The 13,851-nt window shown below is 38.0% G+C and overlaps 2 long non-coding RNA genes across 13 annotated transcripts in view; one reads left to right on the top strand and one right to left on the bottom strand.

Moving 5' to 3' along the window:
* The window catches only part of LOC110475252 (uncharacterized), a 44,555-nt gene extending 38,338 nt beyond the window's left edge, over positions 1–6,217 (bottom strand). Inside the window, exons 1-2 of one of the 4 annotated variants that reach the window (XR_014955585.1) lie at positions 5,734–6,217; positions 572–692 (exon numbers count right to left, since the gene is read on the bottom strand). This is a non-coding gene — a long non-coding RNA (uncharacterized LOC110475252). The remainder of the gene's footprint in view (positions 1–571; positions 693–5,733) is intronic. The other 3 variants (XR_014955586.1, XR_014955584.1, XR_014955583.1) reach the window with 3 other exon arrangements.
* Positions 682–13,851, top strand: part of LOC146767339 (uncharacterized) — a 184,133-nt gene continuing 170,963 nt past the window's right edge. For all 9 annotated transcript variants that reach the window (XR_014955595.1, XR_014955593.1, XR_014955592.1 and 6 more), the window contains exon 1: positions 682–5,740. This is a non-coding gene — a long non-coding RNA (uncharacterized LOC146767339). The remainder of the gene's footprint in view (positions 5,741–13,851) is intronic.

Genomic DNA, 13,851 nt, shown 5'->3' with positions numbered 1-13,851 from the left:
CCTCCAAAGCAGAGTTGGGCAGGTGACACAAGAACATGTCCAGGTGGGTTTTGTATGCCTCCAGACAGGGAGACTCAGTGACCTCCCTTGGCAGCCTGTTCTGGTGCTCTGCCACCCTCAATATAAAGAAGGGCTAGTTGTAATATTTGGGTAGATCTTTTTGGTCAAAGAGGGCTGGGTGACCCATTCCTTCACCCTATTGTTCCATTCTTTTATGGGCAATTACCACAGAAGAAACAATTTGGCTACAATTACCCTTAGATGATAATTAAATGAAGATAATTTAAAATAAAGACACTGCCTAATGTCCAAAAGGTTGAAGGAAAAGGAATGCTGGTGAAATAATATAGCTAAACAATACAGGATTTGTTTCTCAATTTTTTCTTTTTCTTTTTTCCCCAGAATATTACTGAGAGTATTCTAATGATTTTTTCATCTTAAAAAAAATCCTCAGGTCACAACATATTGAGGTGGGGAAAAATAATTACCATGAAATGTAAGTACTAAAATTAATTAAACAGATTGGATGAAATTCCCCTGTGCTGGGTAATGTAACAATGAAACCTCATACCTAGGATATGGGTAGCTGCTCATCTCTTCAGTCATGTCTGTCTGGACATTTCATCAGGAGAAAGCTCTTTCTTGCTTTATTTCAATGCTCCACCTGTGGTCTCTGATGGTATCAGGAAATGCTGAAGCACAAGGAAAAAGAAAGCAGCAGTCTGTTAAAAAGACTAACATATAAGTTTAAGGATTCATCATAGACTGGGGCTCCAAAAGTCAGGACGAGTCTCTCATAACTTTCCATGCTATCTTAAAAAAAAAAGTAGTGAACAAAAGGAAATTAAATATAATTTCCCCTGAGCTTTAATACTGTTAAAATTTATTAAGTTAATAGCTGAATGTATGGCTTTATTTCCTTGATGGTATTCCTTAATTCCTATATCTTCTAGAGCTCTCTAGTAGTGGTAATGCTGAAGTTTGTATAAGAATAAAACTTCCTAACTAACTGAAAGGAATTTTGATGAGTTAAGTCTTCCTACTTTCACTTCAGAGCTCTTCTGAAGATCTTAATTTCTTTATGTAGAAGACTTAAACATGCTTTTAATTGACCCACTGCTACTTAATGTCTTGTGAAAGTTGTGGCCATATAGAAAATTTAGGCAAAGTCCACATTTTTTAAAACTCCAGAGACCATGACTTTTTTAATTTCAGAATTCCTCTTCCATCCTGGTAAGGGGATATGTAGATCTTCTACATATCAGGGTCCATGTAGGACCTAATTAAGCCCTCAGCTTTACTGAAGGCGATTGCCAAAACCAGGTGTTATGAAAGCATATTGCCCACAGAAATACATGGACAGGTTGGCAGCTGCCTCAAATAGGCTTTAAGTGTGAGATCAAAGGGACAATGTGGAGATTGAGACCAGTAAGCACTGCAGAGATGAAGGTGGAATTTCTCTTTTGCAGAAGAGAAGTGAGCATCGTTGAAAATTAGAAGCCAGGAAAAAATGAATCCCAGGTTGGACAGAGACCTAAGACTGATTATATTATTTGGATTTTGAGGAATGACTGTGAACTCTTTTTTACCCCTGAGAAAGCTGGGAACTTGAATCACCCCAAGTACTTTAAGCAGCCTCTCTTTTCCATTCAGTAGCAATTTGAAGGGCTTTTTCTTTGAGGAAAAACCTCATCACATAAATTGTGTATCTCTAAACATATATGATTTTATATAACTGTTGAGTTTTATTATTGTTATTTTCATTTCTTCAGGATGAAATTCTTACCAAATGGTTTGCTTGCAAAACTTGTCATTAAGCATAGCAGAATAAATAACTATGGATAAGTGACCTTTGTGGTGTTTTGGGTTTGCAGATCCTCTAGAACTTTATTTCATAATTCATTGAACTGATGAAATATGCCAAGTCTTCCCCCCCAATTTAATTTTCTTGCACTGCCAGTGTATTTGTTACTGGGTGGAACAATGTGTTATTTAAATAATGATTCCTGTCTGAAAGTAATTTCTGCCCTGTTTGTGGAAGAACTGTTCATGCAAAAACAAAACCTGTGGCAGCTTAGGATTTCTATTTGAAATCCTGAACGGAATAAAATGACTGGAAATAAAGCTCAAAATATTGTGTGTTGTAATTCCTTGTTCTGTTCTAAACATAGAACTCTGAGTTATTAAAGGGTCTAAGTTCTGGCACAAGTAGTTTTCTCCTTCCTTTTAATAATTGCCTGTGTTAACCAGATACAGTGACAACAAACTTTGATCCTTTCAGTGGTAAGATGCATGAATCTCCAGGCTGCATCCAGTCAAACGGTTTCAGGAACTGCTGAAAAAAAGTTGGTGCTTGCTAAATATACATCAATCTGGTATAAGAATACAAAAATACAAATGCACTTCATGTTGGCTCTTATGAAGGAGATTTGGAGTGCTAAACCTGGAAGAGTAATGTTGTGGTTGCCTTCTTATAAACAGTACGTTAGAAAGCACCAATACTTTTTCAATAATGAGAACAGAATATGTCAAATAGTATGCAATCCCTGGTGCCAACATGCTTTATATAAATATTTGCAGTAAACTATTTCTTCATGATAGATTGTGTATTATACACATATAAAAATATGAACATGCATATATCAGAATGCTGGAAAAAGTCACGTTTATATAGACTTCTTTAATTTTCCCTGAGACTTTTTTTTCTTCCTTCCCATCCTGTTTTAGAGCTATCTCTGAAGTATTATCAAAGTAATAAAGGAAATGGCTAAAATTCCACTAAAGTAAGGTAAATATTGTTTTTAAACATTGGATTAGAGTAGATCGAATCCAGCCTGCACACTTATGGATTCAATGCACTACCTCAATTCCCAGAAAGAATGATTGTAAGCTGAAATACAATATTCTGCCAGGAAATCACTAGTTCCGAGTTATTAGATTCCAGCCCTGGTTGAGACTGAGGCAAGGAGACAGCACAGGAAGCACTCAGAGTTCTTTGTAAGTGTGGCTCAACATTTTTTAAATAGCATACTTTCAAAGGTAGTGGAGATGATGGACTGCAGCAACTGAACTGCAGATGCAAAGAGACCCTCCTGTAAACTGTGATTATTTCTTCTTTTCCTCTTGAAAGTGTGAGCACAAGTACTTAATTTTGTTCTCTAATGTTTGGAATTTAAGTATTTATATTTCTTGCAGTTTGAAGTAAACATATCTATTTTTGCATGAATCCCTGTGTGGGATGCATAATGTTATGTTCTCTTTGAGCAGAGCCCACAAAATTTCAATCCTCACTAAACAACTTCACCCTAAATCAGAAACATGGACCAAAAAGCCTCTAAGGTTACTGAGGTTGCTGTTTGATGGCATACTCTCGATGCTAAGAAGCTTTACAATACTGGTTAGGAGGATCATATTGTCTGCATGCACGAAGTAGATAATTCAAACCTGAAAACAAGCAGTCTGTAGTGTTTCAGTTATGATTTATTTTCTCTTAAATCAGGAGAATACTGGTATTTTTCTTTTAATTAAGGAACATATTTTGGAGAAAGCATCTTTTTAGTGAAGGCCAAGAAAAACATTCTTTAATGTTGCTCTTTTGTCACGTGGGACCTGCAGTTCAGGTATTTCCTGTTCTTACTTTTTTTTCAGTTGTGTTTCCCAGCAGATGACATCTACCCTGTTCATTTTTCAACATAAATCCTTATTGGTTATTCTTGGGACAATTCTGCCAGTTACATTGGACTCCTCGCACAGATCAAATTCTATGCTGGTCAGCCTTAACTAGAATATGACATATGACTGAAAGGCTGTTTACATGGAATTATAATAATTTTATTTCTGTTAAGTGAGAAGTGGGCAGCTATTATACAACCTCATAACACATTTTCTGTTGCAGCAAACATTTGCATTGCTGGTTTTAGTAAGGACAAAGGATTGCATCCACTATGAAGAAATAATCAGATTCCCTTCTATGCTTTGACTACATAGAAGAGAAAAACAATTTTTTTTCTCCCTGTCTATAACAATCAATTTGGAAGATAGAACCATGCTCTGGTGTTTAGGTAACTCCAGGTAATGCTGTCAGGGAACAAATAGAGTCCTCTTAGTGCTCACTCTTTCTCTTTTAATAACTATCCCTGAAACTGCTCTAATGCTCATTACATGTACACAAATCAGAAGAATCTTAAATAGTATTTACTCTGGCTAGTGTCCTGTATTTCAGGCTTCCCAAGAGATTTGCTATCCTTGATGGCAACCTCCAGGCAAGTCTGTGACACTGTTCAGCAGACTGGTATTTTTAAAAAGGGTCATTCAAAGGTTTGTACTGAAATTGCATTTCAGTCCTTCTGGTAGACTGAAATCTTTAAGTAAAGATACCTGGAGTGTAAAGAACAAGTTTGAGAATTCACACAGTCAATTCAGAAGGAAAATATTTTCAAAAACCCAAAAGAATCAGAAATATACATTTCTGTAATTTCCTTTCCATTTTGTCGTCAGTATTCTGTTCATGGGGTCCAATAACATTTCACATCACAATAACCATCATTAAGGAAAATGGTAAAATAGTGACACAGATATAGTTGTATAGAAGAAGAATATATTTCTGACTAGTGTCTATATTTTTTCACTGGAATCTTCATCAGAAATTTTAGATTTAATGAAGGAAAAATACTTTGCAGAAATTCTAATTTCTGTGAATGCTCATTTCAGAAAAACATGGGAAAAAACCCATAGCTACAATTTTCTTGTTGATCTACTGAGTTTTTAGAAAGAACAGCTGGATAAACTTTTTTCTTAAGTTAATATTATGATATTAAAGGTATGAGATGCATCTCTGATGTAATCTTCATTAAATAATCGTGCTGTTTTCCTCAGTAATAAAATTCATGCTAAAATACTTGGGCTTGCCAGTCAAAGCAACAGAAAATAAAATAAGGAGCCTACACAAAAACACAGGACTGTTTCATTTTTCTTGGATCTTGTGGAAGGATATTACTTCTAAAATTGCAGCTCTCCTACCTCATCTGTCAGGTTAATTTCACCAATGTTTTCCATTTCCTTCTGTTGAAAACCATTAAAATGATGGTGTTTAATATGAGGCCTCATTTTAGTGTACTGTTTATTTAAGACAATTGATGCAATGAAATAATTTAATTCTCTTTTTCAAAAGTTCCAGGATTTTCACTATCTCAGATATAGCCTTCCTAAAGTGACTGATTGGTTGATTTTGGTTAATATCATAAATATTCTTTAGGTTCATAAATGTCATAGTCTCATAAACACTCTGGTTCTTAAAACAGGATTGAAGGTTGTAGGCTGTTTATTTTCATTCTGTACTCAGGTAACACAGGATACTGTCCAGCTACTATCGCCACCTCACTGAAGTCGACAAGAATTTATTTACCATAACCATTCTCCTTGTCTGGTCCCTTTATCAAGATTAAGGAAACACGAAAACATCAGAACAACGGACTGCCCGAACCCGAGTGCGGCAACTGCCCCGGATGACTTGCGGGACCGAGGGCCGGGAGAGAGCCAGCGTCTCTGGCAGTCGGGGATGTGCAGGAGCTGCCCTGCCAGCCCGGGTTTGGTTTGGCACGGCTAAGGCGAAATGTGGTATCTTGTACTCCCTCGGGCTGCTTTCTGGTACGGAAGAAGCAGAAGCCCTAGAAAACTTGATTGCTTGAATATTTTTACTGCGTGAATGCCATGTTTTGAGGCCGATGCACTCACCTGCAAGGTAAGAGAGCAGAGAGAGCCGCTGCGGGGCTGAGGGGCCTCCCGGGCGGTACCGCTGAGCGGGCAGAAGGATGTCCGTGCGCATAGGTGCGTCCATACATTTTTTCACATGCAGTGGCATTCTCACCCCTTATTTATAACAGCCGTACCCTTTAATTTGAAGAGAAAAAATATGTATTTTATCTGGTAGGTCCTGGTAGTGTTTGTTTGTCAACTCCCGACCGCCGCGAGGCCCCGCTCCTGCTAGCCCGTGCCGTGCTTCCCACCCGTGTCCCGGGTCTCGCTGCCGCGGGGCCGCGCGGCGGCACTGCCGCGGCGGGACAGCAGAGGGCGCCCGCGCACCGCCCGCCGCGGGGCCTGCGGGGCTCCGGGGGGCTCGCGTCGGGGGAACCCCCGCAGCCCACGGCAGCCGTGGAATCCCCATAGCCCACGGCAGCCGTGGAACCCCGCAGCCCACGGCAGCTGTGGAACCCCCATAGCCCACGGCAGCCGTGGAACCCCGCAGCCCACGGCAGCCGTGGATCCCCCGCAGCCCACGGCAGCTGTGGAACCCCCATAGCCCACGGCAGCCGTGGAACCCCGCAGCCCACGGCAGCCGTGGAATCCCCATAGCCCACGGCAGCTGTGGAACCCCGCAGCCCACGGCAGCCGTGGAACCCCCATAGCCCACGGCAGCTGTGGAACCCCCATAGCCCACGGCAGCCGTGGAACCCCGCAGCCCACGGCAGCCGTGGAACCCCGCAGCCCACATCCTGGGAGCCCCCACAGCCCGTCGAGCCCCGGGAATCCGCTGCTCCAGAGGCGCCGCCCGGGAGCGGGAGGTGCCCCTCGCACGGGCGCCGCTTGCGCGGCCGGCTCCGGGGAGCGTTCGGACACGCCGCCTGTGGAGCGCCCAGGGGCGGCTCTCGGCGCAGCTGGCTCGGACAGGCTGTACAAAGTAGCCCGAGCGCCTTTCCTCTGACTGCCCGGCCAAGTATCAAGTGGGAAACACCTGAGGAGAAACCACGTTTCAGGTCTTCACTCCTGATATAATAGTTTAAAAATATTTGAAGTGTAAATTTCAAAAGGGAGTTTTAAAATATTTCAAGTGTAAATTTCGAAAGGTGGGAGGGAAAAACAATGTCCTGTCTATGCACAGGCAGAGATATGCTTTTGCATCAATACATTTATTTAAGTGCATACCTAGACTTTTAAAAATTATACCCATATCAGCCTGAATATGAACAATATATATATATATATTGGTGTTGAGAGGTTTTCCTGTGGATTTGCTATTGCTAAAATATTACTTAGAGGTTTGCTAGTGTATACTATAGAGCAAGTCACAATATGGCATCTTCAAGATCTTGGATCTGAAGTGAAAGAATCTCAAGGGCAGTAACTAATATTCTATCAAATGCAAGAACTTAACTTTCCAGTACTATGCTTTTCTTTTTAAATACCATTTTCTCTAGCAATGGGCTAGCTAACACAGTCATGGGAGACTTTGAAAAAAAAAGCCATGCTTTTTAAGCTTTAAAAACATTTGTTTGCTTCTGGGCAGGGTTAGGTCTGACTGGGAATAATGTCTTCCGTTTTGGAAATAGAGATGAGAGGTTTGTTATTGAGACATTAGAGAGAGAGAGGGAGATCTTGTGGTCTGAAACAACTTACAGGCCTCTAATTCCACATCCTCTGAAATATTTACAAGGCAAATAATTTATATGTAATCTGTCTTTACTTAGTGGAGTTCCTCCTGATCTATACACTGCAGTAGAAATCATAAACAGATATTCCACATCTGTTTCTGGTTTTGAACATGGGAAAAAAGAAATAGAAGCCTCAGTCCATACCTTTTAATATTCTAAATGAGAAATATCTCCAGTAAGATGAGTTGCCTGCTGTGGAGTGGATATGTGTTAGTTAATTAATTAGCACCCTTTGCACCCTTTTCAGACACTTTTTAAATTGCACAGCACAAGAAGTACAGAGCTACCGGTTACTTCAAAGTACCTCTACTTAGCAGTGCTTTTCTGACTTTCCTCAGTTTTAAAACCCATGTTTTATTTGTGGTTCTGTCTCAGATGCAGTAAAGCTGCAGCACTGGCATTGAGGTATACCATAGCAGGGTTTGTGGCCTTTTCCAATGACTAGGTTGTATCATGGTTATAGTTCTAGATGTTAATATATAGAATAAATGATAGGGCCTGAAGTAAAGCCCTATAAACACTGAGCATTGAGCGGATGATGACATCGTAATTAACCAGAAGGGCAAGGTTCCAGAGCTTGCTGTTGTCACCAGAACCTTCTGTAATTGCAGCTTTGTCCATGGTATCTTCCTGTTTCACTTTTTTCTATTTATAGTTCAGAGAACCACTTAACATTTTTAGTAGAAAACAGTTTTCTGGTAGAGGAATAAAATCTGACAGCTAAAAATTGTAACTATCAGCATTGGTATTTTATAGAGTCCAAATTGTTATCTGCATTGAATGTACTTGACTGAGTATGACAGTTCTGTCAACAGGAGATTAAAGCTTAGCAGAGGTTTTTTGTGTCAATCCTACTTATTCTTACACAGAAGCCAAGGGTGCAGAAAAGGTAATTCAGGGCTTTTTAGTTGTCTCAAAAGCTGAACAATTCTCTTTGCAAAAAGGTGATGACTGTATTTGGAAAGTATTTCAGATGTAGTATGCTCCCTGCCTCAAGCACAGTAAGAACTGTGTTCATTGACTGCATAAAATGGAAAACGGAGATGGGGCATATCTGAACTGGTGGATTTGCTGAGTTGAAAGAGTAATTTTGGGACTTTAGGCCTCTCAGAGCAGTTCTGTTGCTGGATGTTGGCTCCCTGCACCTCACCTTTAAGAAGCCTGTCCAAACAACTGCGCTTGTGATGAAGGCACTTTCAGAAGTACTAAATAATTACCTCTGAAATAAGGGGTAAGTAATGAGGTCAAATCATGTCATATCCTGTTGCTGTGGGACACGTGAAAGCACAACGCGGACTACTTGCTGCTTGCAAGGTAAAAAAGGCTGTTTATTATTTGACTCTGTCTTTTATACCTTCCCAAGGGTGACATTGGATTGGAGAGTGAATGGGCCACCTCTCCGAAGACATTGGACAAACCACCAGTACATCAAGTGTTCTCCACCCCCATAAAAGAATGTAAACAATATGTTGTTTACAGAAATTGTGTGGGAAAGTTCTCCAAAGGAACGTAAACTCAGAAGGCTTTAGGAAGTCTTAAGAATCAGGGTGACAATATCCATATCACACATTATACATATATATGTATTTAACTTCAAGATAGGATTTGTGTCTTAATTCAGACAAAAGGAATCAGTGAATGCAATCACAGAATGCCCTGATTTGGAACCGATCCACAATGATAACTGAGTCCAGCTTCTGGCCCTGTACAGGAGAACCCCAAGAATCACACCATGTGCCTGAGAGCATTCTCCAAATGCTTCCTCAACTCTGTCAGGCTGGTGCTGTGATCATTTCCCTCAGGGCCTGTTCCAGTGCCCAGCCACCTTCTGGGTGAAGAACTTCTGCCTAATATCCAATCTAAATCTCTGCTGACACAGTTTCATTACATTTCCTCAAATCTTATGGGGTTTATGACTTTTACAAATTTGTATTTTAATTTTATTCTTTATGACTTCTAGCTGTTACATGTCTTTCTGTAATTCAGTTATTTGTTCAGTGCTTCTAAATTAAGTTGCTAACTTTAGAGGGAACTTCGTAGAAAATTTATGATTTTTTTAAAATTTTTGACCTTTTCCTATCCTTTCAAACTACACGAAACACACTGAATGCTCTGTAGGGGTATTCTTAATTTATTACTTGCTTTTAAAAACTTTTAACAACAAAATCTGTGAGCAGGTGTGACACTGGATCTTCTCAGGAGGTTTGTGCTTAGTACCTTTGAATGTCAGAATATAGTGAAGACTCAGGTTTTGTAATCCAGTGGTTCTTGAAGTGGACTTGTGTGGATCATCTCTAAAAATAATTATGTACTTTTGGAAATACTGCTGATTCCAGTGCCATATTCCTCATATAAATCCAGGGCATTTCACCATCATTAGTAATCGTAGCAATAGTGACAATAGTCTGCTTTTGAAGCAGACATACTCTTAGAGTTGTTTTACCACAGCAAATTAAACAAAACAAACTTCCTTCTCTATCTACATCCACATTACATGGCACAAAGGAACCTTTTAAATGATAAATACGTATAAAAGGAAGAACAAAATATCCAAAGTTTAGCAAGCAGATTTTTTAATTAACTCTGCTATATTCGTTCATGCGTAGGCACAGTTTGCCATGTATTGTAAAGATTGATTCAAACCATGATCCCTTGTCTGATCCCATTATACCAGCCAGTGAGATATGGACCCCAAATGTGGTGTCTGTTTTTTTTCTGTCTTCAAAATTTGTGCCAATGTAGTGTTTGTTACAGGAAAACACATATTCCAATTGTCTTGTTCAAACACCAAGCACCATGCCAAAACCAGGGCCATCCTAAGGAACTCCCCTTCTCCTCAGGCTTTAGTGGTTTGTATTAAATGAAATCTGGATTCACAACTATTCCACTGAGGTTTTTCGAAACCTTTCAAAATCATATCTTGCCATTTTTGCTTTTGTTGACCTGATGCTCTAAAATTATAGAGTTTGGCAGGGCTCTTACTACTTAGTGTCTAAATTATCATAGTATCATGCCTTTCTAAAGTATAGTATTATAATTATGGTACAAGATTACATTAATTTGTGATTTATTATGAACAAATAGCAAACGTATCACTTTGTGATGTATGGGTGACTGCATTTCTCTGTTCTGCAAAATACCATGCCATTGTTACCAGTATTTTCGGTGGTGCCCAGAAAATCAACTTGTCCTTCATTCATTAATTTAATCCATTCACTTAATCCAAGGAGGGCTGTGTCTCCCCTGTGTTACCTCTACTTATTTTACAGGATTAAGCCTTATGAGTGTTGTTGGGAGGTTTTTTAAGAAAGGACTTCATTTTAGAAACAAAAGTATTTTGTTTCTTTGATGAATCAAAGAGATGTTTTACCTTACAAAAATTAGTACAGGATAATTCAATTTATTATCTCCAAAAATATTGCAGAATAAAAGTTATTTCATCTATTATACAATTGTCTCTGGCTATCACCATGATACCATGACTTCATTTTACACATTGATAAAAAACTCATGTGATTTTGAAAAAATCAAGCAATTATTTTTATGATTCATCTTTAAAATTCATACCTCTTGATCAATCTGTTAAAACTAATACTTTACACTTTGAGTTTCATCTTCTCTGTACTGGGAAAATGAGAGTAGATATGGTTTATGATAACCAGAGAGATGAAATCTGTGAAGTGATTCACTGTGAAGTGATTCCCTGAATTTGCCTGGAATTTAATTGGACCAGTAGGGGTTATGATACTTAAGAGTCTGAGTGCTCGAAGGCTGTTGTTCACTAGACAACAAAATATCCTCTTTGTTGAAGATGTTTTCACAGTATCCTCACATTTTTCTGATTTAAAGAAAGACTTCTATTTAATCTAGTGGTGTTAGTGTTAAATTAACTAAATTTTCTTGGTATAAAATAATGATTAAATCAGGGATTGGGGTGTTTCTCTACTGATTAGGAAATACTTCCCCCTTCACCCCAATTAAATAAATATGTAAATACATTTTTTAAGAGAGAATAATTTCAAAGGAAGAAAAAATATATTCAGTGGTATAGGAAAAAAAAACCTTTCTAGTGCATTTATTCAAGTCAGACTTCTAGGGACTAGGAAAATGGCAGGGCACATGTGTTTTTTTTTTTAATTCTAAGTGCTTGCTTTCAATTGCACACAGTAGATAAAAGAGATTTTTTGCCAGTTTTTGTATTTAATAACTTTGTGCCTTCACTTTTTTACTACTATTTGGAAATGCAGCATTGAAGAATTGAGTCAGTTTGTTTTCCTAGTCCTTAACTTCTTTTTTTACTTTTTTTTTTTTTTTTTTTTTGCACTTTCATTTTAGATCAACCCAAATTTGGATTTTTTTTCTGTTCAGTTCTGCAGCTAAATTGACAATTTATTTATTTGCAGCTTCACAGTTACTGTTAACATTTTTTTCCCCAGAGGCTCTTGAGTGCAACTTTGTTGCTCTGTTCAAGCCTGTATTTCTAGAAAGTTTTGTAGTGGCTTTGTGTGTGATATTACAGCTGTGCCCCTTGAGGTGATAATCTTTAATGCTGAAATTTACTTTTTGCTTTTATAAAATTAGCAAAATGACAATTTTATTATTAATAAGCCTTCATATTAAATAAAAGATAATGTTCTATTTGTCCTCAAGATACATCATAATTCATTCTTTCCAAGAGTAGGTACATATTTATTTCATCTCACAGTGCATTTGTAAGCTTATTAATAAGGCCAGGTCTTAACATCAGAAACCTCCCTGCAATTTAGAGGGGCTTGTCTTGTTTCCTGCTCAAGCCTTTTTCTTCTGTGAGGGCACCTTTGCCCTTTTGAAATTAGACTATGGCTTTGCACATTAGACAGTAATCTCAGTTAGGAATTCTAGCAAGTATTTTCTGAAAATCCAGGTGCACAGTATCGCCAGCATTCCTCATGTTTTTATTGGCCGCCACAGGCTCAAACAATTCCAGCAACTAAGTGAGGCATGCATGCCCTTCCCTTCCTGAGACCATGTTGGCTGTCTTTGATTCAAGATGTGGTTTACTGTTATTCCATCTTCTCTTTTCCAAGACTTTCTTCACACCTGATGCAAAGCTGCAGGAATTAGTATATAGTTTCCTGATCAATAGGTCCTAAAAATGGCCTTATTTTGATGGTTCTAAAAATGGCCTTATTTTGATGACTTGACACACTTTCAATTCTTTTCAGCCTGTGTACCTTTAGTTTCTTTCCTTTGAGTTGCAAAGGCCAGAATTTTATATCAAGCTTTCTTTAAGGTTAATATTTGTCAGGATTTGCTACCTGTAGCTGATAAATCTTGAGAGCTTCAATGCAATCATCTGGTCCAAAGGAATGGTAAAGGAAACACAGATTAAACAAGACGTTTTATAATTGGATAATGAAGCAATTAAGCCTAGTAGAACAACACAAATTCCTAGATCTTATAATAAAAATTGGTGCTTCTTCAGAAGCCTGCATGTCTCAGATCATAAAATCTGCTAATTGTTGCTCTGTTTAAATCTGTGGGCTTTTGCTCTCATAATTGAATAATACTTGTCACTGAAAAGAAGATTTTTAGATAAAATATCATTCAGAGGAGAGGCAGAAATAGCATCTTTTACTCATCTCTCTTTCCTATTGTTCATCATAAAAAAATCATCAACCTTGTAAAGCTCTTTTGACTAAACTAAAAATTGAAATAAATATTTTGTAGAAATAAATGTGGTGAAAAAGAAGGTAGAAATTTACTAAGCAATTAATGTAGAAGGTTGTTTGACATGTCATTTTCTTCTCCAATAATTTCACAAATAATTATCTTCTTTTACAAACTTTTCTTTTACTAAGAAAAGCCCAAAGAAAGAAAAGATTGTATATTATAAATTTTGAGTTGGTCTTTGAGGGACACTATGGTTTTTCTTTAAAATGTGCTTTTAACTCTCTGTATCAAAATTCAGTAGTAACCTTTTTCCTTAAATGTTGTTTATTTAAGTGCATTTAGTGCATGATGAACTTCAAGGAAAAGAATGGAATTATGTACTCTTTCTGCAAAATTGCTAAAAGACATCCTGAACATTCTGAGCATTTTGCTGTGAATTTTATGTTGCTTGAATGATATTTTGAAATAGAAAACTAATTGTTAGTGATTGATATGCAATATTCACTAAAATTTAAAAAAATCTACAACAATAACAAAACCCCCAAGAAAACAGATCAGAAAAACAATTTAAAATTTGGCAGAGTAGAAGATCTTTCTTTTCATAATTGTTCTGATAAATTGAATTAAAATACACAGTTGCTTTGCATATTATTCACAGAAGGCCATTTTTGGCCATTTGATGTTGCCAAGTAATAGAGATCCACATTTCATTTTTTAGCTCTGGCCTGCCAAGTTATATAAAGGAAATGTTTGCCCTCAGTGTTGTTTTTTC

This window comes from Lonchura striata, chromosome 5, assembly GCF_050655825.1.
Source record: "Lonchura striata isolate lonStrDom1 chromosome 5, ASM5065582v1, whole genome shotgun sequence".
NCBI lineage: Eukaryota > Metazoa > Chordata > Aves > Passeriformes > Estrildidae > Lonchura > Lonchura striata.
This window is presented reverse-complemented; position numbering and strand designations above follow the sequence as displayed.